This window comes from Cyprinodon tularosa, unplaced genomic scaffold (genome assembly GCF_016077235.1).
Source record: "Cyprinodon tularosa strain WSP-4 unplaced genomic scaffold, ASM1607723v1 ctg728, whole genome shotgun sequence".
NCBI classification, from domain to species: domain Eukaryota; kingdom Metazoa; phylum Chordata; class Actinopteri; order Cyprinodontiformes; family Cyprinodontidae; genus Cyprinodon; species Cyprinodon tularosa.
The window spans coordinates 223352-251149 of record NW_024039483.1 but is presented as its reverse complement, the minus strand read 5'-3'; the positions used below and the strand labels follow the sequence as shown (position 1 = coordinate 251149).

The 27798-nt window shown below is 38.1% G+C and overlaps 1 protein-coding gene and 1 long non-coding RNA gene across 5 annotated transcripts in view; one reads left to right on the top strand and one right to left on the bottom strand.

The window, feature by feature from the left end:
* The window catches only part of LOC119772739 (copine-8-like), a gene marked incomplete at its 3' end in the record, with an annotated part of 159445 nt that overhangs the window by 83329 nt on the left and 48318 nt on the right, over positions 1–27798 (bottom strand). The gene's annotated exons all lie outside the window — the stretch shown is intronic.
* On the top strand, positions 6966–8860 carry LOC119772736. 4 transcript variants are annotated; one of them, XR_005279301.1, is made up of 3 exons: positions 6966–7030; positions 8029–8139; positions 8290–8860. It is a non-coding gene; the product is annotated as an uncharacterized LOC119772736 (long non-coding RNA). The 4 variants fall into 4 exon arrangements; XR_005279298.1 differs by having other exon boundaries at positions 7994–8139; XR_005279300.1 differs by having other exon boundaries at positions 6967–7030; positions 8004–8139.

Sequence of the window (27798 nt, the reverse complement as noted above, 5' to 3'; positions counted from 1 at the left end):
ACATTTTTCTAAATATCAGAATCAAATGGAAATTGTTTGAATGAAAATGTTTTGTTTAGTATTAGAAAATTGCTCAGGATCTATGCTTAATGGGGTAATGGAATATGTTAGCTTGTATACTTAGGATTGAATATTATGTTTCATATGTGAGAAAAAGGAATTGTATCTCATGTTCTGTTGATTCTATGTGTTATTTTTTGGTTTAAGGCAGGATTCAATCTTTTGGGGTGAAATGGTGCAGAAGAGCAAAATTGAGTTGTGAAGATAACCTTTCCTTGAACCAAAATACTGAATTTAAGTTTGTTCTTGAGATTTATGGGAGAGGCCTCCGCATTCCACATCGATTCTGTGAAACTTTATCTCATGTTAGCCAGATGACCTTAGAATCCCTGGAGGCCCGGTCGTAAATTAGGGGAAGAGTGTCAGAGATGGCTCCTGGTTGGAGGAGCAAGGGCCAGCCTTTTTTGAATGGATTAGATACAAGAGGATAAAGCTTTCTACATAGATGTAACAAATCAGATTTGCTCTTGCAACTCTCCAAAGATGTCTTTGTACGTCTTTGCTTTCTTTTCTTCTCTCCATTTATGTCAGGTAATTGAATGTATGTCTCTGTTGTTCTGCAGTTTCTGGTGTAGGTTTGTGCATTGTCTTATTTCTAAGTTTATGCATTGTCTTATTTTGGATTAAACTCTGTAATTCTGTGACGTCAACACGCCTTGCTGGTTTTCATTGTGGCTACACGCAGCTCGCCGAGTGGACCTGGGAAAGGAAGAATGAAAAGCCAACCTTTTTCCAAAGTTAACTATTTTAGAATATTTTCTTCCTTAACAATATATATATATATTTTTTTCTGTGCAGCCGGTGGTTGGGGACCGCTGCCTTACTTGCCCTAACCAGTTGTTTACACTGTGGCCCAGCCCTAATTTGAGACAAAATTACTTCACAATCAAATTTGATGTCATGCATTCATCTTCTCCCATGTATTCCATCAGGGTCGCTGTGTGGCCGGCGCCTATCTCCGGCTGTCAACAGGCAAGAGGCGGGGTACACCCTGGACAGGTTGCCAGTCTCTTGTACAACAACACAAAGACACCTTCAGGACAATTTTAGAGATAAAATTAACCTAACAGTCATGTTTTTGGACTGTGGGAGGAACCAGGAAAGAATCTACACATGCACAGGGAGAATATGCAAACTCCATGCAGAAAGACGCGGGCCAGGAATCAAACCTAAAAACTTCTTGCTGCAGGGCACCGGTGCTACAAACTTCCCCTGCGGAGCGACATGTGATTTCCCTAAATGTTTAAAGTTAAACTAAAAGCTATCATTTTTTTTATTTCTACTATTTAAGATGAAATGTCCATCAAAACTGTGTCCCGTAATGGTGTTTGTTCATGTTTCCCTTTCATGTATATCATGTGAAGCTTTGCAGATCCAAGCAGATGACATTGGAAGTAAGTCAAGGCATTTAGAAAACCATTTAGGAACCTGGTTTCACAAAGTGAAACAACACACACACTCCACTAACTCCATCTGGCTAGTCCCTAATTCTAAGTAGGTTGACTTTGAAAAGATTATTAAAACTTAAATAGTGCCCTGGTTTGTCTACAACAGCAAAAACATTAATAAACAAGCATATATGTTATGGCCACAATGTATCAGATAACTGTACATTTTCACAATAAGAACCTTAGCTAGCTTTAAAAAAATTTTTTTAAAGAATTTTAAAAATAATATGAAAATGGTTCTAAAAATCTAAAAATACTCTGTGCCATGATTCAAGAGCCAAACAGTTCTACAAAAGATACACTCGAGACAGAGAAGCATAAACTCAACCATGTTATTGTTCACAAATCTGTCTAAATCTGTGATAGCGAGCATTTCTTTGCATTGATAATCCATGCCACCCTGCAGGTGAGGTAGGGCTGCAACTAACTATTATTTTAAAAATCGATGAATCGGCCGATTATTTTTTCGATTAATCGATGAATCGGACAAAAAATATTTTTTATATTAACCTCTTTATTCCAAAATAAACATTTTAGACAGAACAAACAAGCACACAAGTACAGGTCGCTCATTAACTGTACTGGTGCTATATGAAAAATAAATGTTTGTGTTAAAACTACGCAAACTTACATGAGAAATGTAGCTGTACATACACAAAATATAGGGTACTTTGTTTCATAAAGCGCAAAAAAAGACATTTTTTGTTTTTAATAGCCCCTAAGGGGTTCAAACAATAGGTCCCCCCATTTCAACAAATGAGGTTTTTTTTAGACTAGAAGAGTTCTGCCTTTTAAGACAGGAAAGTATAGCAATTAAAGTTGCTACTTGAGAAAATACTGAACCATAGAGATAAAAATAGCCCTGTGATTCAAATTATAAATTGTATTTGGAATAAAAATGAGAGAACTAGGGGTGGTAAAAAACACATCCTCCAAAGACAGATATTTACATGGGAATGTGGCAAATATAATTAATTGACATATTACTGATCTTGCAGGATTTAATTCTGCTTTACTTCCATAAATTGCAGGATCTTCTTTACTTTATCTTTGCCAGCAGATTTAAACTTTAAAAGCCTTGCCCTCATAATTTGCAAGTTAATTTATTTATAAAGTAAATATAAACGCTGCTTAAGCTAATTCAAATGAAATTAAAAGTTAAATAAGTAGCCAACCTTATCACTGTCTGTAACCTACTAACACGGTAAGGAAAGCATCTGATGAGCTACCTGAGAATCTAATGTTACGTTTCCCCACTTTAAAACAAAACAAACATGGTGCTTCCGTGCCATGTTAATTTGTTTTGACAAAAGTTGCATGTTACGACTTTTTTTGCTTTACAAAGCGCAGGCTATTTTAATTATTGTGATCAATTTGCGCCGTCAATCCCGGCGCATGCGCGCTTCATTTGCAGTCTGGACGCTGAGGATAAACATCCTGCGGCTCTGACTGCAGCGCTGAGAGGGACTCCTGCAGGAGAGGGAGAACGGGGTTGGGATGGGGGAGGCACCCCACGGCAGAGTAGGAACGATACATGCTTTCACGTAAGAGTCTCCAAAAGCCGCCAGTGACACCATAAAAAGTCGCCAGATTTGTCGCTAGTCGCTTTTTTGAAAAATAGTCGTTGGAGGGGTCTGAAAAGTCGCTGAGTTGGCAACACTGCACCTGCAGCACTGGCTCGCTGTGCCGTATTTTTTTTTCTTCCCCCATTTCAGTCAAGTGGATGTGATGACGGCGGCGTTGGATGACGCATTAATCGCGCAACACAACTAATCAATGATGAAATTCGTTGCCAACGCTTTTAAAAGTCGATTTTGATCGATTTTATCGATTCGTTGTTGCAGCCCTAAGGTGAGGCAAAGCAAGATTACCCCTACAACACCTTCACTGGCTAGAAAAAGTGAATTGACTTAGGCAGGAAATGAACAAGCAGTCCTTGGGATCTAGAACATCTAAAGCATCATCAATGGCTGACGTGTCCTGTGAGTACGCTGGCCATGCAAAAACAAGGGTGTTTTCAGCTTCTAGGAACTGAGTTCAGATCCTTCCTGCAGGGGGACTATGCTGCTGCTGCTGCAACAAGAGGCGATGGCCTAGATGAATGGCCCAACAATGAGCATCAGGACCTCGTCATGGTTACTTTGTTAATTTAAAATGCCATTGATAAAATGCACCTGTGAATCAATGACTTATCCTTGTCCATACCCTAACCTCACTGCCACCATGGGGTACCAGATTCACAAAGTTTACACCAGCAAACCACTTATCTCTATTTATTTACTGCATTGCTGATAGCATGTTGTTAATGCAGGGTGGAGTGAAGTCACCGGTCACCATATTGGTACTCCCTACTTAGATCGGTCGCAATGTAAACAATATGTGCACCACAGCATCGAAAAAAAAACAATGATTTAATCCTTTTCAGGGGGGCTTAAGACTTTTAAAATCAAGATTAATTCATTTCTTTGACACAGTTTTGCTGTTTCATAGCATCAGTAGATTACTGTAATTCATGATAAAAACAAATAGGCACATCACATTATGAAATCAAAGAAGTCATGTAATATAACATATACAAATCTATCACAACAAATTGAATGTGTTAATTGAGCATAATAATACAGATGTGCCAAAAAGTGCGAAATTAATGATGTAAACGTAATATACATGTATTGATTACATTGTTGTGTTAATTACATATTATATATAATTTCAAGACTTTAAATCAAGACTGAATTACAAGTACATGTCTCTTAATGCTATAGCTTTTTTCTATTTGCAAATTGTGCATTATGGCATATACTTTTATTCATGCTGTGTCTGTGCATAAGCTTTTAAATCTGATAGATTTACAATAGAGCTAAATGAATGAACCAATTTAATAACTCCACAGAGCTTCATGTTCTACACTGGTAAAATCACATAAATTGGCAAAATAACAGGCAACTTCAAATTCGGATTTTGCTTTTTGCTTATAGTCCCAACAAGAATCTGATCATTTGTATATACTATTCATACAGGTATGTATGCATACAGAAACACAAGCACACACATACACTATCCAGCGATTTATGCCATACATAAAGACAGATAGAAATACTTTAAATGCTTTTGTCTACAAATAAATTGAAGGAAAAAAATTATATATAATCACATAAAAAAATAGAGATAGAAAATAAATTTAATTTGTCTTTATCAAATCTGACAAAAGGCTTAAGTCTGTCTCTTTTTCTCACCTTGCAGCAATAATGGAATGAAATTCACTCCATAGAACAGTTGGCAGGATGAGGTGCTGTTATATACAAAGAGGATTGTTTTGCAGTGTAATTGCTGTCCATGTTAACAGATCAAATATTAGCAGCTAATTGATGAGCCATAGTGACATTAAATACTAAAATGGTTATCTTGTTATTGTGGAAAAAGTCTAAGTTTTAATGGAACCATTTTAACTATCATTAGCATGTATAATGATTTTCATATTAATGTAGTAACAAAACATAATTTCATGCTCTCATGCAATCTAACTGCTCACTCTGCCCCTCCAAACATCACATGTTGGATTCATATGGAGAGATATTTGTGCCATCGGTTTGAGCGCGCAGGAACCAATCCGAGCGCGCAGTGAGACAACACGCGCGCGCGCAAAACCGGTCTGGCGCGCGCTCAACTCTGAAAAACCCTCTCAACACACTGTTCTCGCGCTCAGTTTCATCTCTGCGCGTGCTCGAATCCGTCTCTGCTCGCGCTCGCTCGACCTGCTCTCTCTCCGAGCTGCGTGAAGCTGACACCCCACCCACGTCAAAAAACTCTGCAAATAGACTGAATGGTTAGTGCAACGTTAGTGCAGATTTGTGCAGAAAAAAATATTGTTTGTGCTACTTTTGTTTAAGAGATATTAAAGATTATTTTTTAGGTCATCCAGAGGTCACCATCCCCCCATTAAACTCCAATTTGAACCAAAGTGGTCTCATTTTTTAGTGCTTCGTTTGTGCTGATTTGTGCAGTTAAAACGGTCATTTGTGCTATTTTAGTTTTGAAGATATAATCATTTAAATTTTTGGCTGATGACGTCACCATCCCCCCATCAAGCTCCGATTTGATCCAAAGTGGTCTCATTTTTTAGTGCTTCGTTTGTGCTGATTTGTGCAGTTAAAACGGTCATTTGTGCTATTTTAGTTTTTAAGATATAATCATTTTAATTTTTGGCTGATGACGTCACCATCCCCCCATCAAGCTCCGATTTGATCCAAAGTGGTCTCATTTTTTAGCGTTTCGTTTGTGCTGATTTGTGCCGTTAAAACGGTCATTTGTGCTATTTTAGTTTTTAAGATATAATCATTTACATTTTTTGGCTGATGACATCACCATCCCCCCATCAAGCTCCGATTTGATCCAAAGTGGTCTCATTTTTTAGTGCTTCGTTTGTGCTGATTTGTGCAGTTAAAACGGTCATTTGTGCTATTTTAGTTTTGAAGATATAATCATTTAAATTTTTGGCTGATGACGTCACCATCCCCCCATCAAGCTCCGATTTGATCCAAAGTGGTCTCATTTTTTAGTGCTTCGTTTGTGCTGATTTGTGCAGTTAAAACGGTCATTTGTGCTATTTTAGTTTTTAAGATATAATCATTTACATTTTTTGGCTGATGACATCACCATCCCCCCATCAAGCTCCGATTTGATCCAAAGTGGTCTCATTTTTTAGTGCTTCGTTTGTGCTGATTTGTGCAGTTAAAACGGTCATTTGTGCTATTTTAGTTTTTAAGATATAATCATTTTAATTTTTGGCTGATGACGTCACCATCCCCCCATCAAGCTCCGATTTGATTCAAAGTGGTCTCATTTTTTAGGGCTTCGTTTGTGCTGACTTGTGCAGTTAAAACCGACATTTGTGCTGCTTTACTTTTTAAGATATAATAGATTAAAATTTAGGTCGGTGACGTCACCACCCCCCTATTAGAGAGCTGCGGAAGTGGACAAGTCAGCGGCAAAGCAAAGGAGTCTCGTCTAAGTTAGTTTGAGTCACCTATGCATGTTAGTGGATGTTTCAAGTGTGTAACTGATGACATTATTATGCCTTGTGTGTTGTAAAATTTCCTTATATAACCTGTTTAACTGTGTTGTTTTGTAGCTGCAGCTTTAGTTTTGTAGCTGCAGCTTTAGTAGTACTAACTAACTGTTTATAGTCAATGTTGTTCATCTTTTGGGCTTAGCCTGAACGTTTAAGTTTATATTACATGTTTTGTTATTAAGTCTTTATGCACAGTGATACGGAGTTTATAATCCTGTTTGACTATCATCTTGTTGAGTTAAGTTTTTTGGGCTAGATTGACCACTAGGTGTCAGCAGGCTAAATTATATTTCTTTATGGTGAATGTTATTTCATGCCTGATTACTAACTTTATGCTTACTGATTATTACTGATATTTAGTATGATATTATTTGTGTTTTTCTTTAGACCAACTTCAAGATCCTTGCATCTACTACCTGTATACCTTAGCCCTCCAATAAAGCTGCACTCTGTAAGTATTTTTACCGACCTTCCAGGCAGACACCAGTGCACCTGAACCTCATTTATAAGTCTTCTAGTTTTCTTCAGTACATATTTTTATGTATTTCTACTGATAAAGCAGTGACATTATTATGAAGCTGTGTCATTTACCATCACCAGCAGGTTCAAAACAAACTGTATCTGTGTCTTACATAGAACATCCATGTTGGCTCTTTTTCATTTATCAACAATAACCTTGGAATGAAAAGTTTTATTAAGATTTGCAGCCCAGTAATACTTTATGTGCAGACTGCTACGTTTTTAATATAACGTTTATGCTGAGCTTATTAAATAAAAACAAATTGCTCTACATTGTTAGTAATTTCTAATTCTTTAATTAAGCCAATATATTAATTGTTGGACAATATTTCCCACTCCACGCATGAAGCTAGTAATGAACTGGAGAGGACCTTCAGCCTAATTGAACCTTTAGCTTAAACAGACAAAAAATTTTGGATATTGTTCCTTACAGATGCTGTTTTACTTTATAGTCTAACCACAGTGCTGTATTTTGTTAAAGTTTACTGCTAGCCTATAAACTGTAATTAGCTTATTTTTTGGTGCAGAAACACCAAAAAGGAGTAATAATAATAATACATTTTATTTAGCAGCGCCTTTCTTGACACTCAAGGTCACTTTACAAATAATACAAAAGATAAATAAAAAGAGAGATGAAAATACAATAATGTAATGAAGTATGACTTCAAAAATCAACTATAACAAAGTGCCCTTGAATATGTAATAAACCTTTTACTTTCAAAGAAGAACAAACACTTCTGATTTGGAAAACAAACTTTATGTTAACATTTGAACATTTTGATAAAAGAAAACGCCTTTTTAAAACTCTTCTGGGCTTCTCAAAACTGACCTCCAAAGTATATTTCTTAACAGCATTCAATCTGCTGTGTATAACACAGCATGTGGTTGTACTTAGGTATTTTCAGGCACTGTCTTCACTACCTTTGCCAGATCATCATAAAGTTCCCACATACAGTACATGGAGCTCTTCGGCAGTAGGCAGTGTAATGTCCAAGACCGTGTTTGGTTGAGCTAGCCTTGAAAGCGATCACTCCTTTTAAGGTCAGTGTCTTTCCTTGGGGAGCCACAACAGAGGGACATTTACACAAAGGAAATTCAGTTGTGTTTGCTATATTTTGACAACTGCAAAGACAGAATTGGATCTTTGTTACCTAATTCTAAATCTTTTTTCTCCTGCTTTGCTTTTCGTAGGGTCGCCAAATTTGGGAGGTGACTTGGTTCAGGATCTCCAATATCCATCAATTCCGATGCCTTTGCTGACCTCCATACAGCCGGCTCCATCCTGCCCTCACACAGCTCTTTTGAAATTTGATCCATTCCTCAAAAGGGACTTCAATCTGAAAACATGAGCAGCTGCCTACTCCTGAAGAAATAGAGCCAGAGTCAAACTCATGACCAGATGTTATGTCTGTTTAACTTTACGAAAGTGTACACAGCTTTTGGAGACATCTTGTTTTCCAGCTGCTGACTTAATTCAGTCCAAATAGCAGCAGCAGGAGTGGCTATTTTGCCATTTAGAAGGATGGCCTCTTTTGAATTGCAGACAACTGCAAAAAGGGAATCCCTGTCTACTGATGGCTTTCGAGGTATCTCGTTGAAGGATAAAAAGAATTTGATTAGCATTAATACAAATATTCTGACATATAGAATTCTGCTACAACTAAAAACTTCAGTTTAAATTACTGTTCTTCCCTAAATCAATATGCCTTTTATGCTTAATTGTAATTATAGTCTGTTTTTTGGTTATTGCACATATAGCATTTTTATGGCTTGTTAACTTTCATTTAAAGTATTAGTTCAACTTTAAAAATGTGCCTTAGCCCTGTGGAGTCTACAGATGTGCCTAATCATAGATAACTGTATGTTTTAATAAATTTAAAAAATCTGGAATTAAAATGTAATTGAATTTTGGATTTACAGAAATCTGTTTGCTTTGTATTAAATTAAATATTGGATACCCTGGCCAACTTAGCTAAAAATAACGTAGTTGCTGTTGATCGTGACATGTTTGTTACTAAAACCTTATTTGTTGCTAACATTTACTGCCATGTGGCTGCTAGCCCTGTATGTATAGCATTCAACCATGCATCTCCCATTATTTATTATCTTACCTTGCTCTAAAATCACGTTTGACAGATGTTGAAGTTTAAAGGATTTCACTTTTATTAATATATATGATCTAATTTGCTATCTTTCTACGCAGAGTTCACTGACTCACTAGGTGGCATCACTCACTGTAAAGTCGTGTGAGGACTTCAAATTTGCCAAACAGTCAATGCTGTTTTAATAACTCTTACATTTAATGTCATAAGTTTCAAATTAAAGCTTGATGCATTTTATTTAAGCATAAAGAATTTGGTTTATTGAAATGACACTCAATTGCCTACGTGCTGTGCACTTCTAACTTCATCCTTCTGGCGCATCTCAGTTATTTTTTTAAACCAGTTTGCTGCTCAATGTGCGGAAAATAAGGGTCAACAATGTGAATACGACTATCAAAACCACCTTAAAAGAAATCACAGTTACAATATTAGAATAATAATAATGGAATATAAGTAACAGGTAAAATATTTGTAGAAGTTTGTATAAGTATATAACTGTTGCAGAATGTGAGGATTTGATCATGTGCAGGCTCAGGCTGGTGTGTCCCCCTCTCCATTTGTGAGACAACAATATTGCATTTCTGTGGAGAAAGGTTAATATATTGGTGGCTTTGTTGACATTGCTATCTAAAGCAAAGTTCTTTAAATGAGGCACAATAAATCACGCTGCAATCAATCTTTATTAGGGAATACAAAACAATATAAAACACATAACAACAATAACAGCTAAAACAACTTGCAATATAAAACAAATATATGAAATTAACTGCTTTCTTGAGAACAGTGGTTAGACCAAACGCTGCATCTGGCCACATCTTCTTCCACCAAGGCATTCTGACTGCGGACAACAACTGCTGTTGTTGAATAACTACTTTCCTTTCCAGCATGGGGCAACCAAGCCACTGTATAAAATAAGTATTCTTATAACAGTGGAAAGTACAAAAAAAATAATAATAAAATAACAATAAAAACACGTTTCCCTAGAGATCTTTGCCAATTAGCATGAATATATAAATAATCTAATAAGAAGGGGACAAACAGGCTCGGTAATCTTCATAATAATGACACTGATTTATCAGTAGAAACATTTAAAAAAGACTTCCCTTCTTTCCAGTGTTGGCAGTGAGATATAATTTACTTTTGTCCCAGACTAAATTACTGACAAGAATTTACAGGATAAAAAGCGGCCTGAAACAAAAACAGCAGTTGTAGATGTGTAATAAATGTAGTCGGTTGTGATCATCACCTGCAAGTATAGAGAATATAGTTTGAATCGGACATGCAAGCAGCACAAATGACGGTTTTAACTGCACAAATCAGCACAAATGAAGCACTAAAAAATGAGACCACTTTGGATCAAATCGGAGCTTGATGGGGGGGATGGTGATGTCATCAGCCAAAAAATTTAAACGATTATATCTTAAAAAGTAAAGCAGCACAAATGTTTGTTTTAACTGCACAAATCAGCACAAACGAAGCACTAAAAAATGAGACCACTTTGGATCAAATCGGAGCTTGATGGGGGGATGGTGACGTCATCAGCCAAAAAATTAAAATGATTATATCTTAAAAAGTAAAGCAGCACAAATGTTTGTTTTAACTGCACAAATCAGCACAAACGAAGCACTAAAAAATGAGACCACTTTGGATCAAATGGGAGCTTGATTGGCGGATGGTGACGTCATCAGCCAAAAGATAAAAATGATTATATCTTAAAAAGTAAAGCAGCACAAATGTTTGTTTTAACTGCACAAATCAGCACAAACGAAGCACTAAAAAATGAGACCACTTTGGATCAAATGGGAGCTTGATGGGGGGATGGTGATGTCATCAGCCAAAAAAATTAAAATGATTATATCTTAAAAAGTAAAGCAGCACAAATGTTTGTTTTAACTGCACAAATCAGCACAAACGAAGCACTAAAAAATGAGACCACTTTGGTTCAAATCGGAGCTTGATGGGGGGATGGTGACGTCATCAGCCAAAAATTTAAATGATTATATCTTCAAAACTAAAATAGCACAAATGACCATTTTAACTGCACAAATCAGCACAAACGAAGCACTAAAAAATGAGACCACTTTGGTTCAAATTGGAGTTTAATGGGGGGATGGTGACCTCTGGATGACCTAAAAAATAATCTTTAATATCTCTTAAACAAAAGTAGCACAAACAATATTTTTTTCTGCACAAATCTGCACTAACGTTGCACTAACCATTCAGTCTATTTGCAGAGTTTTTTGACGGGGGTGGGGTGTCAGCTTCACGCAGCTCTCTCTCCGCGCTCAACACCAGCTGTGCGCTCGGCTGTTTCTCCGCTCGCTCGACTCTCTGCGCTCGCAACTTCAGCAATGTATGTAAATGAACCATACCATCAGCCAATCACACCCAGCTTCTTTTCATCCAATGAAAGCATTCCTTCCTTCTTCTTCTTCTTTTCTATCATGGCGGATCGCAAGCAACTTTAAGGTGCATACCGCCACCTACTGTTCATGAGTGTGTAGCAACATTGTTTTACATCTATTAAATTCTATTTTTTAATTTTGCATTCTGAAGATAACTAAATAATGCTTTCCTTAATCTATAAATATCCTTTATATTTCCTTTATTTCCCAATAATCCTTTAAGACTCCATTCTTGGCCTGTCATTTCAACTACTCTTCTCAATTTTTCCCTTTCAGGTTCATATGTTTAACAGTTCATTAATACGTAAGCATTCGTTCCAAATACTACATCCGGTTAGATGAAAAAATAAATAAATAAATAAATAAATAAAAACACAATCAGGAAAATCAAACTACTCTTACAGTTATTTTGTCAACATTCCTAAGATAGTACTATAAAATATCTTGAATTATCTCAAATAAACTTCAGTAAAACAGTTATTAGATCATTGCCTCATCCATCTCTTTTACCTGCTATTGACATGGATTTAAATTTGCTGTTTTAAAAGAAAAATAAGGAGGATATTTCAGGTTCAAGTATGGTTCAACAGTATATATGTAATGGGTAGTTAACAATTAAAATTAAGTTTCTTTAACTATTTAAACTTGTAACTATTTATATTTAACTATTTATAGGATATATTTATTGTAAATTATTTATAGGATTGCAGATTGTTTGATTATATTTGTCTGTTTTGATTACCACTGTTTTGTATTTTGTTTTGTTAATTGTAATCGCATATTGTAAAGTTTCCTTTGTTATGTACCTCACGGGCTGCCGCAGCTTAATGAGGACAGGCCCTATAAAGGCCGCTGTATCAATGTATGCCGACAATAACCCTCAGAGCCGTGCTTGCATTGTGATTCTTAGCGTTCCCTGGTGAAAGCAGCGAGTTTTCACGGTGACATTGATGACTGAGATGATCCGCATCAAAGAAAATAAACATTGAAAATCACCTGTCGAGACCGCTGAAACTTCATTCACTGCTGGGGAGCTGCTACAATATAGATAAAAAATATTATGGATATGTTAAATTTTTTATGGATGCTTCAAAATATTCCAATATTAGGAATGGTGTTTTGTTTTAGTTTCAGAATTTATTTTTAAATCGGGTAAAAGAATCAGTGATGGAATTCAGCCTACAAAGGAGAAATGTTTTGGATCATATTGGCCTGACAATGGATTGAAGAAATCGTTCCACTAAGAAGTTAAGTTTGCTCCGATTTTAGATCAGCGACCGTTATATTAATTTAAACGCAATTATTCAGACAGCAGACCTGATCTGAAATTTAACAATTATTATTTAGAAGACCTTTTACAGATGGACTCTAAATAAGATGGTTATTCTTTATTATATATATTAAAAAGAATAATTTGATAAACAGGATTTTTCAGTTGGTGGCGGTAATTGTTGTTTGCCAACCTCCATAAAAAACAACAAAAAGAAGAAACGCCCGCCACAAAAGCTAAGAGTAAGGCCAATATGATCCAAAACATTATCTATATACTGTTGAACCATACTTGAACCTGAAATATCCTCCTTATTTTTCTTTTAAAACAGCAAATTTAAATCCATGTCAATAGCAGGTAAAAGAGATGGATGAGGCAATGATCTAATAACTGTTTTACTGAAGTTTATTTGAGATAATTCAAGATATTTTATAGTACTATCTTAGGAATGTTGACAAAATAACTGTAAGAGTAGTTTGATTTTCCTGATTGTGTTTTTATTTATTTATTTATTTATTTTTTCATCTAACCGGATGTAGTATTTGGAACGAATGCTTACGTATTAATGAACTGTAAAACATATGAACCTGAAAGGGAAAAATTGAGAAGAGTAGTTGAAATGACAGGCCAAGAATGGAGTCTTAAAGGATTATTGGGAAATAAAGGAAATATAAAGGATATTTATAGATTAAGGAAAGCATTATTTAGTTATCTTCAGAATGCAAAATTAAAAAATAGAATTTAATAGATGTAAAACAATGTTGCTACACACTCATGAACAGTAGGTGGCGGTATGCACCTTAAAGTTGCTTGCGATCCGCCATGATAGAAAAGAAGAAGAAGAAGGAAGGAATGCTTTCATTGGATGAAAAGAAGCTGGGTGTGATTGGCTGATGGTATGGTTAATTTACATAAATTGCTGAAGTTGCGAGCGCAGAGAGTCGAGCGAGCGGAGAAACAGCCGAGCGCACAGCTGGTGTTGAGCGCGGAGAGAGAGCAGGTCGAGCGAGCGCGAGCAGAGACGGATTCGAGCACGCGCAGAGATGAAACTGAGCGCGAGAACAGTGTGTTGAGAGGGTTTTTCAGAGTTGAGCGCGCGCCAGACCGGTTTTGCGCGCGCGCGTGTTGTCTCACTGCGCGCTCGGATTGGTTCCTGCGCGCTCAAACCGATGGCACAAATATCTCTCCATAGATTCAGCGCTAGGAGATGGTGCTGAATCCAGTTTTTTTGGACATGCACAGTGCTCGAAGCTCTGGAAAATCTCCCAACTGGATTTCAAACATGTCTGATTTTCTCCCAACCTTACTATTCCTGATCGGGAGGTGGTCGTGAGAGGCTAACTGCCCCTTGTTACCCCCTGTCTACTACATGACACAGGATGCATGATGAGGCTGAAACTCAGCCCGATCCAAAAAATTCTTGTAGACTGGAGAATCGGCCCAAAAAGGGCCAAATAATCGTACAGTGTATGCCTGCCTTAACTGGCTGCTTTCCAAGGTTGTTAGTACAATCTCAATTAATAATAGAATAGAATTTCAAAAAAATGTCACTTCAAACAAATGAAATTGTTTAGAGCCGTTTTAAATGAAATTTCTTTTTGTATACACTCGTGTATACAAAATGACAAAATAAATCTGTCTAAGTCTCTAAGTCTAAACATAGAAAAGAAAATCTCTTTATCGTCCCACAATGGAGAAATTCTGGTGCTACAGCAACAAAAAGCATTACAGAAAATAATGGTCACACAAATGCTGACCTTAGAAAAGTGATAAAGAATAAGATAATAGTGAAGAGTTATAAAATAAATGAAATACTGTACTGCACAGTGTTTTAACAATATAAAAACTGTGCACCTGGAGAATGAATAACCCATATACAGCTATGGACATTTTTACAGTAATGGATATTTGAAAAAAGCAGCAACATCAGAAATGTGCAGAATGACAGCAGAATCAGCATGAATGTAAGAACTTATTGAGGTTTTTGGGAACAGTGGTGGTTATACAGTCTTCCAGCTGCTGGGAGGAAGGATCTGTGATAACGCTCCCTGGTGCATTTAGGGTGCAGCAGTCTGTCACTGAAGGAACTCTCCAGTTCAGCACCAGCTTCATGGGAGACATTCTCCAAGAGAGATGTTTATTTAGTTAGGATCCTTTTGTTTCCCACCTCCTGCACCGAGTCCAGAGGGCATCCAATCACAGAGCTAGCCTTCCTGATCAACTTATCCAACTGCTTTCTCTCAGCTACTGCTCCAACAGACGGCTCCATAGAAGATGGCTGATGCCACAACAGAGTCATAGAAGGTCTTTAGGAACTCCAAAAGACCCAAGTCTCCATGAAGAGTCATATATGCATTAATGTAATGCATATGAAAATATGACAGAATATAATTGTTGCATGCTGATTAGTGATAGCTACTTCCTGGTAAATATAGTGTGCTAAATTAAACTATTCATAAATATCAGTAAGGTTAGCTGTTTATTTGTGGAGCTGTGTTTGTATTTGTGAGGCTCTTATGGGGTGACTTTTGCTATGTTATAGTTTCCAGTCAAGAACATGTTTTGTAGATAGAAAAAAAAAAAAAAGAAACCTTTTGAAAAAAGAAATTTGAAGAAAAAGAAAGCATTAACTTCACACTGCAGTAAAAAGCCAAGCCACCCAAGTGAAAGCACAATTTGAAAGGAAAGATATTCATTAAATTCAATCTGAAAATAAATTAAAAAAAAAAATAAAATAAACTAATATGAATGATTAAAAAATGAATCACAAAAATAAATGCAAAATCCAATTATATAAGAACTAATAACACTTTTTTGAAGAAATAAAATCTTAGAAAACTGCCAAGTTACTCTCAGCACATTCATTTGACCAAAACCTTTTTAGGTTTCATTTTTCGATAGTTGTTTTTTTTGGATTAATGCACTTCTTATTCAACAATGGAACAAATTTCCCTATATAGCTCTTGCCATACCTTGAATTTTTATTACAGTTTATATCCACATTGACTATCAAATTACATTCCTATTTGGTGCCAACACTCCATGCTGCTCATCAGGTAAAGCTCATTTTAAGTAACCAAATCAACCAAGCTTGCTTTCCTGCAGCCCTACTTGTCCACAACATGAAGGCGGAACCAGTCATCCACAAACCACAAGTAGCCGCTATGCCACACAGACCATATAATCCACTTGCCTCTCCAGAGAGCAATTTATCAAGCTTTATTTGCTTGTAGTGACACAGTACCTTCAGTGTGTCAATGTGTGCATCAAGGCATGTGTGCGGTGTGCGCGGCAGCACGCAACAGACTGTGTAAATGGGGGGAGCCTCTGCAGACAGCATGCCACGTCTGATAAGGCGCCTGCTGACAAAAGTGAGGGGATGCTGTGTGTCACGGCAGGATGGACCAGAGAGCTCGGCTACAGTGCTGCTTGATGTAATTCCATAGTAAAGGAAACACACTGCTGTTACCCAATGCGCTGCCAGCTAAATGCACAGGTGCGCTTCATGTTCTATTCGCCCCCTGCCTCTGTCAATCCCAAATGTTCATGAATGATTCATTGAATTTTATTTAATCATGAGGGAGAGAAATGTAGAGCGAGACCAAAAAAAAGGAAAAATAAATATAAAAAAAAAAAGGAAAACATGCTACCTATGTATGTATGATTTGGTTGCACATGTTCGCCCACACATACAAACACACGTGTTTGCTGGACGAGATGTCCCTTGGCACCTACTGACTTCACTTTAACCGTGTGTGACTGGGTTTGTGTGTGTGTGTTTGTGCGGATGACATCACTCCGCATCGGCACTGAGCCGGACAGGATTTCTCTTGGTCCTGTGCTGGGGGAGAGCGGGCTGCTCAGAGCTTCGTTTGAACAGAGCGATGATGACTAATGATGGTACACAAACAAAACGGGGCCGAGGAGGCAGGCGAACAACAAACTGCATCAGCCTGGCACTTGAATGTGGCGTCTTAACAGCTTTCTGAGGCCCTCGCAAAGCCTTTATACTGATTGTCACAAGATGTTGCACAAATATGGCATTTGCAGATTATATCTACAGATGAACAGCATTATAGAGGGGATAAAGTGAGAGTAAAGTCTTCTTACAGACCTGTCCCAGTTAAAATGCATTTAACTGTCTCTACAGACTTTCTAAACATAGAAATGCTTCTTTTCTTTTATCCATCCTGGCATTAAACCTATATTTATTCATTTGTTCATGTATTTTTCACATTTTACTTTTACTTTACTTTTTTAAGATTTTGTTTTATTAATTTATTTGTTTCTGGTTTTTTTTATTCGGGTCAATGTTTCAATCATTTCTTTTTTGTTCATTATGTTCTACAGGTTCTATAGGATTCAAATTATTTCTCTTAGTAAGGCGTTGCCATATTAGCTTAATCCTATTGATTGCATTAAGTTTCTAATTTCTGTTTTATCACTGTTTCCTTGCTGTCTTGATTCTGCATCTTTTTATTATTTACTCCCTCTTCCTCACTTTATCTAGCTTTCTTTTCAGCTGTTTGTCTGATTAACTCATCTAGTTCCTTTGTAGGGATGCACGTCATCAATTAATAGGTTATACTGAAGTTGATTGATCTCAATCAGCTAACGATAAATTGATAAGCTGCTATTTTCTTCAAAACCTGGAGTTGGCCATTTTATTTCAATGTTTTATTTCAATTTTAAATGCTGGTAAATGCTGTTCAAAGTAATGGATTATAATTAAAACTGTCTGCGGACCTTTACTGGATTTTGTTTTTCTTTATTCGGACCCCGCTTATTTTAATTGGTTACCCCTTCAATAGGCTGTCACTACCTGACAGGGGTGACTGATGACAAAGATGATGAAGGCAAGGCACTTTGGAGGAGTTATGTGACCAACGGAGCAAAACGCAGTGATCATTTGTCCAAAAGGTCAGTTAACTCAGTTTTGCTATAATGTCCACTATATAGTCCCCACTGTATTTGGACACAGTAAGCTTGTATGAGCTATGAAAACATTTTAAACAGGGCATGCACGAGGAGAAATGGGCTCGTGCATGCTCTCACACATACACTGTTTTTAAGTGGAGAGGGCGGGTCTTTTAAAAAATCCTCCACAATATCTTTAAATTCAAACTTTCTCAATATTGAAAAAATGCATAAATAAACTATTCATTATTTTATATTCATGGTGTTTAGGTATACATTCACTTTATTTTATTGAGCATTATAATGATCCCAATCAGTGATGCTGTTAGCATAAACATCAGAACAGAATTGTGGACTTGGTTTAACTTTCAGAAGTTACAAAAATGAAGCCATTTCAGATTTTCTAGTAAAACTAGGGCAGCAGTAAATAAGACCACATGGGAGATTGAGGCATTATTCTGTTGATTGGGGACCAACAGCTCCAGTTCTATTAATATTTACAAATATTTGACTCCTGACATCACCATGTTTGGGTCGGAAGAAAAATTGCTTTTTCATAAGCCATTAATGCGGTAACATAGTAGGAAAGATTTACACATCCCGCAGATGGATTCTGTTTCAATAAATGCACATATATAAAAATCTGCTTCCATTTTAAGGCAGATTTATATTTTCATTACTCACAGTAGAAGAAATATTTTCACTCCCAGTGAAATAAACAAAATGAATACAGCCATATTTTCCCTTATTCCTTTTTTAGCAGGGATTTTCCTCATTTTTTAAAGTCTGATCCAATTTAACACACTTGATTAGAGAACCATCCAGCCAGGGGCTTCCACTGGCTTCACTGAGCAACACACACATAAATAAATAAATAAATAAATAAATAAATAAATAAATAAATAAATAAATAAATAAATAAATAAATAAATAAATAAATAAATAAATAAATAAACACCCTTATCTTACTCCCAGTCACAAGATAAGGGTTAACGGGATTTACAGACTTAGTGAGAGGATGCAAAGTGTGCTGTGGCTTTTGTGCACAGAGAGTGGGAAGGTTTGGTTTGTGTTGCGCTCAGTGCTTCCTGCCTGTATGGATGTCCTGAAGGGACTCAAATCCTTCAGCGGAGATAAGAGAGGTGGGAGTAACGTGGAGCCGCAGAAGCTACAGTAAAAAGCAACTTCCAGACATCAGGATAGTGTCACAGGACAGCGGGCGGCGAGAGGAAACACTAGCCCTGTTACAGGTGAGCGAGCCTGCAGGAAGTCTTATTAGATACGTGCACATTACTCCACAGCATGAACAGCTGAAAACAACTGAGCTCAGATAGCATCCAAAAACTCGCAAAGATGCAAACATCATCAACTTCTGTCATGTGTGACAGTGGTTGTCGTGGTATGCAGGCATGTACAGTCCAGTTCAAAGTCTAAAGATCAGATATGTATTTGTGTTGGTGGATTGTAACCAAAGTTCAAATGAGAATAGGGGAAAAAAACAAACACGAATAATTGGGTAAATTCCTTAAAAACTGCAATTAAACTCAAACTCCCTTCCATATGCTGATCAAACACTCAATCTGGGTCAATCTGGCTTTTATATCATATCCTGCCAGAAATTCATACCGTTATGACTCCCTAGTCCCAAAAGCAAAAAGACTCTACTTTGGCAGAATTGTTAAGCTGCACAGGCAAGGCCTCTTTCCGCAGCTCTTCAACACCAAGGTTGGGACAAGTACAATCCATCTAACCATCCATTTTCCGACATGCTTATCCCTACTCGGGTCGTGTGGGGTGCTGGTGCCCATCTCCAGCTGTCAATGGGCGAAAGGCGGGGAAACACCCTGGACAGGTCACTAGTCTATCCCAGGGCAACACAGAGACAGACAAGTCAAACAACCATTCACACATACTAACAACTGAAGAGAATTTAGAGAAGCCAATTAACCTAACAGTCATGTTTTTGGACTGTGGGAGGAAGCCGGAGTACCCGGAGAGAACCCACGCATGCACAGGGAGAACATGCAAACTGAAAGGCCCTGAGCTGAGAATCAAAGCAGATTAATTTCTTCCACTTATGGGCTATTTGCACAGCTCCACTACCACTGGACTTTAGTAGCTCCTTTGTTTACTTATTTCATTTCTGGACAAGCTCATTAATTCAGGTGTATCCAGCTGCTTACTGAGGTCATTTTCTTTCAAGCCCTCTTCTGAATTTTGCCTGTTCTCTGCTTTACTCTTTTAAGTTGATATAGATATGCAACATATTAATACTTCATAATTTATCGATATTAAACAGCAACGTTATAAAGTAATAGTATAACAAAGACAGGCAAATATGCATTTTTTTTAAACAAATCCTTGGTTGTATGAATTATTATCCATTATCGAGACTCAAATCAGAAATAGAAAATGTATTTTTTGACTCATATCCCTTTAGGGCTGGGTATTGTTCAAAAATTTTCGGTTCCGGTACCAATACCAATACCTTCACTTCGATACCGGTTCCTGAACGATACTTTTTTCGATACCAGTTTTATAATATCAATTCGAAGAGAAAGAAAATTACACAACATAAAAAAAGTACAAATCTTTTATTTTAAGCTCTGATTTTTCCATTTACATTTTTCCTCTTACATAAAAAAAAAATTTCAGTGTCTAATATTCACTGTTACATTGTGAGGACCTTTTTACTTAGCAGTTTTCCTTTAGAAAAATGACCATGTCTGACAAACAAGCCTGTTGAATGGGATCCTATTGACAGCGCACCGCTGGTATGTGGGGGTCTGAGCGGCTCCGACGGAAATATTGGAAGGCAGGATGAACTGAACGCACTGATTAAGTTTTCAGGTGGATTTTCCCACTTAAAAACATAATAAAACTACTTTATTCCCACTGATCACAGCAAATATAGCTGCAAGGCAAATAAAGGATAGAGTCACTCCGCCCAACGCGCGTCAGACACACTTTTCGACCGTGCAGCCAGAGCAGCAAAGCAGCTTCAGCCGCGCGTACAAGCGGGTACAAGCAGCAAAAAAGGAAGCAGCAGACGTGATTTTGCTGCTCCTGCTGCGTCCGGTTTGAAAGCAGCATGATTCACTCCGCTCTGGCTTTGCACTGCCCACGGGCTGCTGAGAGGAGGATGGTCGCGCCGGCTGCAGTCCTCTCTTCTTGCAGTCAAACACCGCGCAACTTTCTGCTCTTAAATTGTTTCCGTGCACGATGTATTGCATTGCGTACTATTGGCATCAGTCTTAATAAAGTGAAGCCACACTTTTGACCTGGGGGGCATTTTAAAGGGGTTCCACGATGCTCGCAACCAGTTCACAACAGATACACATGAAACCTGGCTGTAGGCGTGACCACCTGTGTATTTTTCCTGGATGACGCAATCACGTTAAGTGTTACAGCCAATCACCGAAACTTGGTACCGTAAGACGAGGCATGTTTCGATACTCTGTAGAACCGAAGCATTTTGGTCGGTACCATAAAATAACCGAAGTTCGGTACCCAGGTCTATATCCCTTACAGACATTACTCTAACCGCATTTATTAGGTTAAAACTGATCTGATTGCCTCCAACTGAAAGTGAATTTGAAAAAAATCCTTTTATTTATTTTTTGTAAAAATGTAATCTACCTTTGATAAACTGGCATAGTTTTGCATTTTATATAGAATGCCATAAAAAATTTCTCCAAACATAAAAGAAACAAAGAAAAATTAAATGCGTGTTCTCTTAAATACTAAAACAAATTCTAAGTACTGGTTAAGAATATAAAGGAAGGTTGGATGTACTTTAAGGCCCTGGCAGAGTTAAAGTTGACTTTTCTTCATGAACAAAGTAGAGAAGCACACATTAACGCACTTCATTTTTTACAAAGACTTTTATACATCATACTGTTATTTGCATAAAGATATCCGCCTGCAACTTCTGGCATTAAAACATGCACAGGACCAAACAGCTAGCATCTCCTTTGACCTTCTGTGCTACCTCCTGCAGCTTGTAAGCAGCATGTGTCCTCTTGATGGTCCAAGATACTAACAAAGAAGTTTTCCATATTTCATGAGCCAAAATTTGGCAGCACAACAGCAACAGGCAGCTTGTTTCAGAAAGCAGATTGGAGTTAGGCTTTAGCAGGATGGTTTGATGTGAATGCAAGTGTCAGATGTGGACACTGAATCGTAGTGATGCTGATCAACAACCAAAGCCTAATGAATTAATTACTAAAACATTTAACTGCATGTCAGTCATAATCACATTTCCAATGCAATAATTTCACAGTGAATTGTTAATCAGCAACAGTAATGTTAAGCCCAGTTATTTCTGATTATTTGTGTTACTTAATCCAGAAATGCAAAGTAGCAGCGGCTAAGTTTAAGCTACAATAATTTAGCCAAAATCTGACAATGAACAAATTGGCAAAAAGCCTTTGAATATGCATCAAACAAACATCCATCTATTCCTTTTGAATACATGTGTAATTCTACCAGGGTTGCTCATTCTTAAATAGGTCACCGTTCTTTCACAGAGCAGTGCTGTGACACATAATATCGACCATAAATGCACATAGTTGCACTGATGTCTAAAACAATGTAGTATTCTAAGTTGTTTTTGTTTTTTGTTTTTTTTTCCCTTAGGAGGCTTTCATTTTTTAGGCAACAGTAACAGCTTCTCTACTTTATAAATCCTTAAAAAATACATTGAATGCTGCATAAAACAACAGTGTAGCAAGGTGATTTATTAATTTTGATTTAAAAACAGAAATTCAACTACTACTACTGCAGGTGATAAAATAATTTCACATATAACACTGCATGCATATAGGGCTGCAACAAGATCTCATAACTTTAAATCTTAGAATTGTGTCAAGTGTTGCAAAGTGATCCAGCTCTTGGCAGCAACAGACTTCATATATTAAAGTAAATCCTAACTTTTATCACTAGCTTCATATTTGAGGCTTTAAGCCCAATAACCAGCATCTACTTCTCAGGAACCGCTTCTACTTCTTACCTCCTTCTGAGGTAAGGAAGGTAGTACCGTATTTTCACGACCATAAGGCGCACCGGACTAAAAGGCGCACTCTCAGTTATGTGTCCCATTTCTTTATTTAACACACACATAAGGCGCACCGGACTATAGGGCGCGTTTTTTATATACAGGTACAAGTCCTCTACTACCTTTAAATACCTCTACTGCGTATTTAAAAATACAGCGGGGGCAAAACTGAGTATGACTGTGCTTTATTCATGTATTTATTACAAAGTATTAATCAAACCTGGCAGCTGGCCGTGAGACAGACACATCGCAGATGACACAGCGCTGTGGTCACTCCTAAATTAACTTAAAATCCTGAAACCTGCTGACGGAATATGTTCGCTTTTATTGCCGGTATCCTGGTGCCTGCAGCTAAAATTATTTAGATGAAAAACACCTGCCAGCAGCCGCGGTGAACCCCAGGCTGCCCAGCCTACAGGCTGCTGATGAAGAGATTTCTGCTGTCAGCGCACCGCTGGTATGTGGGGGTCTGAGCGCCTCCGACAGAAATAGATAATCTGGATGAACTGACTGCAATTATTAAGTTTTCAGGTGGACTTTCTCACTTAAAAACATATTAAAACTACTTTATTCCCACTGATCACAGCAAATATAGCTGCAAGATTTAGATTATTTAGATGAAAAACACCTGCCAGCAGCCGCGGTGAACGAAAGGATTTCTCCTGTCGGCGCACCGCTGGTATGTGGGGGTCTGAGCGCCTCCGACAGAAATAGATAATCTGGATGAACTGACTGCAATTATTAAGTTTTCAGGTGGACTTTCTCACTTAAAAACATATTAAAACTACTTTATTCCCACTGATCACAGCAAATATAGCTGCAAGATTTAGATTATTTAGATGAAAAAACACCTGCCAGCCACCGCGATGAAGAGGAGGAGACGCGCCGGGGCTGCTGTTGAATTAAGCTTTCAGGGAGAAAAATACAGCGGGAGCAAAACTGAGTATGATTGTGCTTTATTCATGTATTTATTACAAAGTATTAATCAAACCCATCAAAGTCATCATCCTCTGTTTCTGAATAAAACAGCTGCGCTAAATCAGACATGCCAGTTTCCCCATCTGCACTGTCAGAGTCACTTTCCGTGCAGCGCAGCTCCTCAGAAATAATGCCGGCTTTTGCGAAAGCTTGAACAACAGAGCCAGCAGACACTTTAGTCCAAGCATCTACAATCCATCCGCAAACTGTGGCGTAATCTGCCCGGCGCTGCCTTCTTATCCTGAAACTGTGGTCTCCGTCGGTCATCCATCGCTCCCACGCCGCTCGCAGCCTTACTTCGAACGGCTGCTTCACACCGATGTCGAGCGGTTGAAGCTCCTTTGTCAGACCCCCGGGATAACGGCGAGCACAGCGTTCATTTGATTCACCTTTTTTTCACATCGGCTGTGAGATGGGCACGCAGCGATGGTGATGCGTGGAAAAAACCACCTAGTCTTCTCACATACACCTGCCTCAGCCACGCATCCATCCAGCCTTTTCCATTTGCGTTAATATCATATGTCATCAGAGCGCAGTACTGTCTCGCTGGCAGCTCCCAGATCAGCTTCTCTGATTGGTTGATGCGGCGCGTCCAGCAGCAAAACTTCAATTTTTCCATCTCGAGCAGCAGAAGCGCGTTGGCGGCGCTTCAGATGCTTAAACGCTCCCGACGTGCTGCACCAAAATGCGCTGCGGGACCTTTTGCTGCACCTATATGCGCTCGTCAACCATTGACTTTGCATGTAAACACGCTGCTTCTGCTGCACCTGCTGGGTCCGGTTCACACCGATGTCGAGCAGCGTTAATTTGTTTCCCCATGTTTTTCACATCAGCTGTGAGATGGGCACGCATGGAGTTACATATTAACAGCGATGGTGAGGGGTGGAAAAAAAACACCTGGCCTCCTTACATTCAGCCACTCTTTCATCATCTCCTCAATGAGGTGGTCTCAAAAGTCGCAGTTACAACACACATAGGGCGCACCGCACCAAAGGGCGCACCGCACATTTTGAGGGAAAAAAAAGACGTTTAAGTGCGCCTTATAGTCGTGAAAATACGGTAGTTCTTTACTCATCCTGCGGTGGTGAAACACAACAATGAAAAATGCTCAAATCCTCCACCTAATTCCAATGATCTCTCTACCACTCGGTAAAATAAAGAAATATTTAGAAAGTAACATCCCACTTTGAAGTACAATATGGTTCCATGGATTACTGCCCAGGTGCTATGCTCGTTAGTACTTTGCATTTTCTTCTGTATTGAGCTGTACCCTGCTCCTATACTTAATTTGCATTCATCAGACAGCAACTCCTGAGTATTAGGCAGTCCTTTCCGAGGTTTTGGTCTGACTTTCATGTATCCAGAGATAATTTCATAGATCCTGGTTGTAAGTGCAACAGCCTTATGTGAAGACAGAAATGGAGGAAACACACAGCGGCACTCGTCAGGCTTGTTGAATATTGATTCCATGATTCTGTGATGTACACTGCATGAAAAGTGGGATTTTCGTCAATATGCGGCACTGTAGATTGTCGTGGAACTTCAGGTTAGCGGCAGTTTACGGCAATTTGCAGGCTTCGCCGAAAACTCCCATAAATTGTCAGAAATTGACGTGGACTTTCTTAGGCAGTGTTCCCCCCATGCCTCCCCCCCATGGAATTCTAGGGGAGGCTTTAACATGTAAATGAACATGCTGTGAGCTATACAAATGCAAATCAGGGTTGCAGGGGGGGTTTTACTCCAAGTGACATTTTTCTAAAAGGTAAGAAAATCTCTGATACAAAGAGATCAGGCTCAGTATAGCCTCTTACATTTTAGCTTGAATTGATTTATTTAATTAAAGTATAGAGACCAAAACAGATCTTTAGCTGACAGAGCAATACATTTAGAGCAGTAATTATAAAAAAAAAATTGCATTTAAGATAAAAAATAAAATGTTGTCTGTCAATATGCTCAATTCACAATTACTTAAGTGGAAAAGTTTCAAGAAATGAGTCTGAGATGATTCACTTTATAACATGGCGCATTATCCTGTTGGAAGTAGCCATCAGAAGATTGGTATACTGTGGTCATAAGGTCCGGCCAGGTCAAGATCCGCAATTGCAATCGCACCAAACAGGAAAAAGAACATCGACAAATTCCGGTTCGTCAAATTAAAATATAGCAGCAACAGATCGGTGACTAGAAATTATAGCACAATTCTTATATATAAAAAAAAACTAACACCGTTTATTTAAATGATTGGATCCAAACTATTGGTTATTCACCAACGAGGAAGCAGATTTCTCATCTCCATCAAAATATCTATTTTATACCGAGGGACTTAAACTTTAATCAAATCCATTCAAAAGAAACTTCTTATTACAGGAATGAAAAGAGATGCTGAGTGTGGAAGTAGTGAATAAGTTCATTCAAAAATTTAAGTTTTGAATTATCCTTATCCCCGTTACAAAAATCTACAAAAATATATATATATATATTTGGGCAGAAACTGAACATATGCTGGATGATGGTGGGATTTTTTTAATATGCCATATTAAATTAAGCGCTCACAGGGTTCATACAGGAATGAGTGACTCTAATTTAATGCTATTTTAATGCTATTTGAAATGATTTTAATGCCATCAACAAGAACCATGTACACAAGTTATTAGTGTACATGAAATATGAAGGAGCTGTAAGCAGAATTCCATGACTCCTGTATGTATGTAAACATACACACACACATATATACGTATATATATATCCTCTAGCTTTTTCTCCGCCTGGAGCGATATAATATATCTAACGAAATTGTTTTTATAAGCATTTTTTATTAAAGAATTATAAATACTTCGATAAACATATTTAAATAATTTTAGTGCCAATTAAGGCCTTGATTTAAAAAAAAAAAGAATTATTTTTTAATTATTTTTATTGATCCGCGGAAACCCTGGTTCATCTCGCGCATGCTCTTTACGATCTCGAAGAAACTCAGAGCGGCGCGGTGTGCAGCCACAGTGGAGGATGTATGCTTTGCTTTGTGCAGGCGGTCTGGAGCGAAGTATGTGGGGATTTCGGGGTAAAACTCCTCTTGGACGCGATGGCGACTCTGCATCGAACAAGACGAACTCAAAGAAGAGATGCTAGCGGTAAATATATGTTCGATTACTGCCTGCAAGGCTAAAAGCAGCCTAGCCTAAGCTACGGCTAATAGCAGCCTAGCCTAAAGCTACGGCTAATAGCAGCCTAGCCTAAAGCTACGGCTAATAACAGCCTAGCCTAAAGCTACGGCTAATAGTAGCCTTGCAAGAACAAGCTTTATTAAAGTGTATTTTTTGTGATTCACAGGAAGCAGTACGCCGTCTTCACAACTCGGAGACTAATTGCAGGCGCTATGAACCGGAGCAAGGGTAAGATTTAAAGAATATGCTTTCATTCTGCAGTAAAAGGAAATGGATACCGATCATAGCTTTACATTTTGTTTTCACAGACCTCCTTTTTGCTCGGAGCCATATTAGCAAGTCCAGATTTGCACGATGTTGATAAAGACGACATTGTGTGTAAGTGACTTGTTTTAATGTTTTCTCCTTCCTTGTTACTGTGACTTGCGTTTGATTTTTTATTCATACCACTCTCATTTAATTGTTTTCCAGCTGCCTGTAAGACGTATTTTGAGGCGGTACGCAGGAGCTTCAGATATACGCGGCCAGCCAACATGCTGCGTGCGGAGGCTGCTCGGAGTCGGGCCAGAAGAAAGAGGGTAAGACTTTATTTGGTGACTATTTTTCAGGTGCATTGATAGATGTGTTGTGTCCATACGCAGTGCGCTGATTCATTGTTTTTTTTTTTTCAGCTGCTGAAAGTGAGGCAGAGTGTGCTAGCAGATGAGGAAGTGGAACTCTGGAAGTCCGCCACCGTCGGCCTCATATCCGACGAAGAAGATGGCGTCGTTGGCGGTGTCTCTGGATGGATTGTACGGTCGTCGCCATT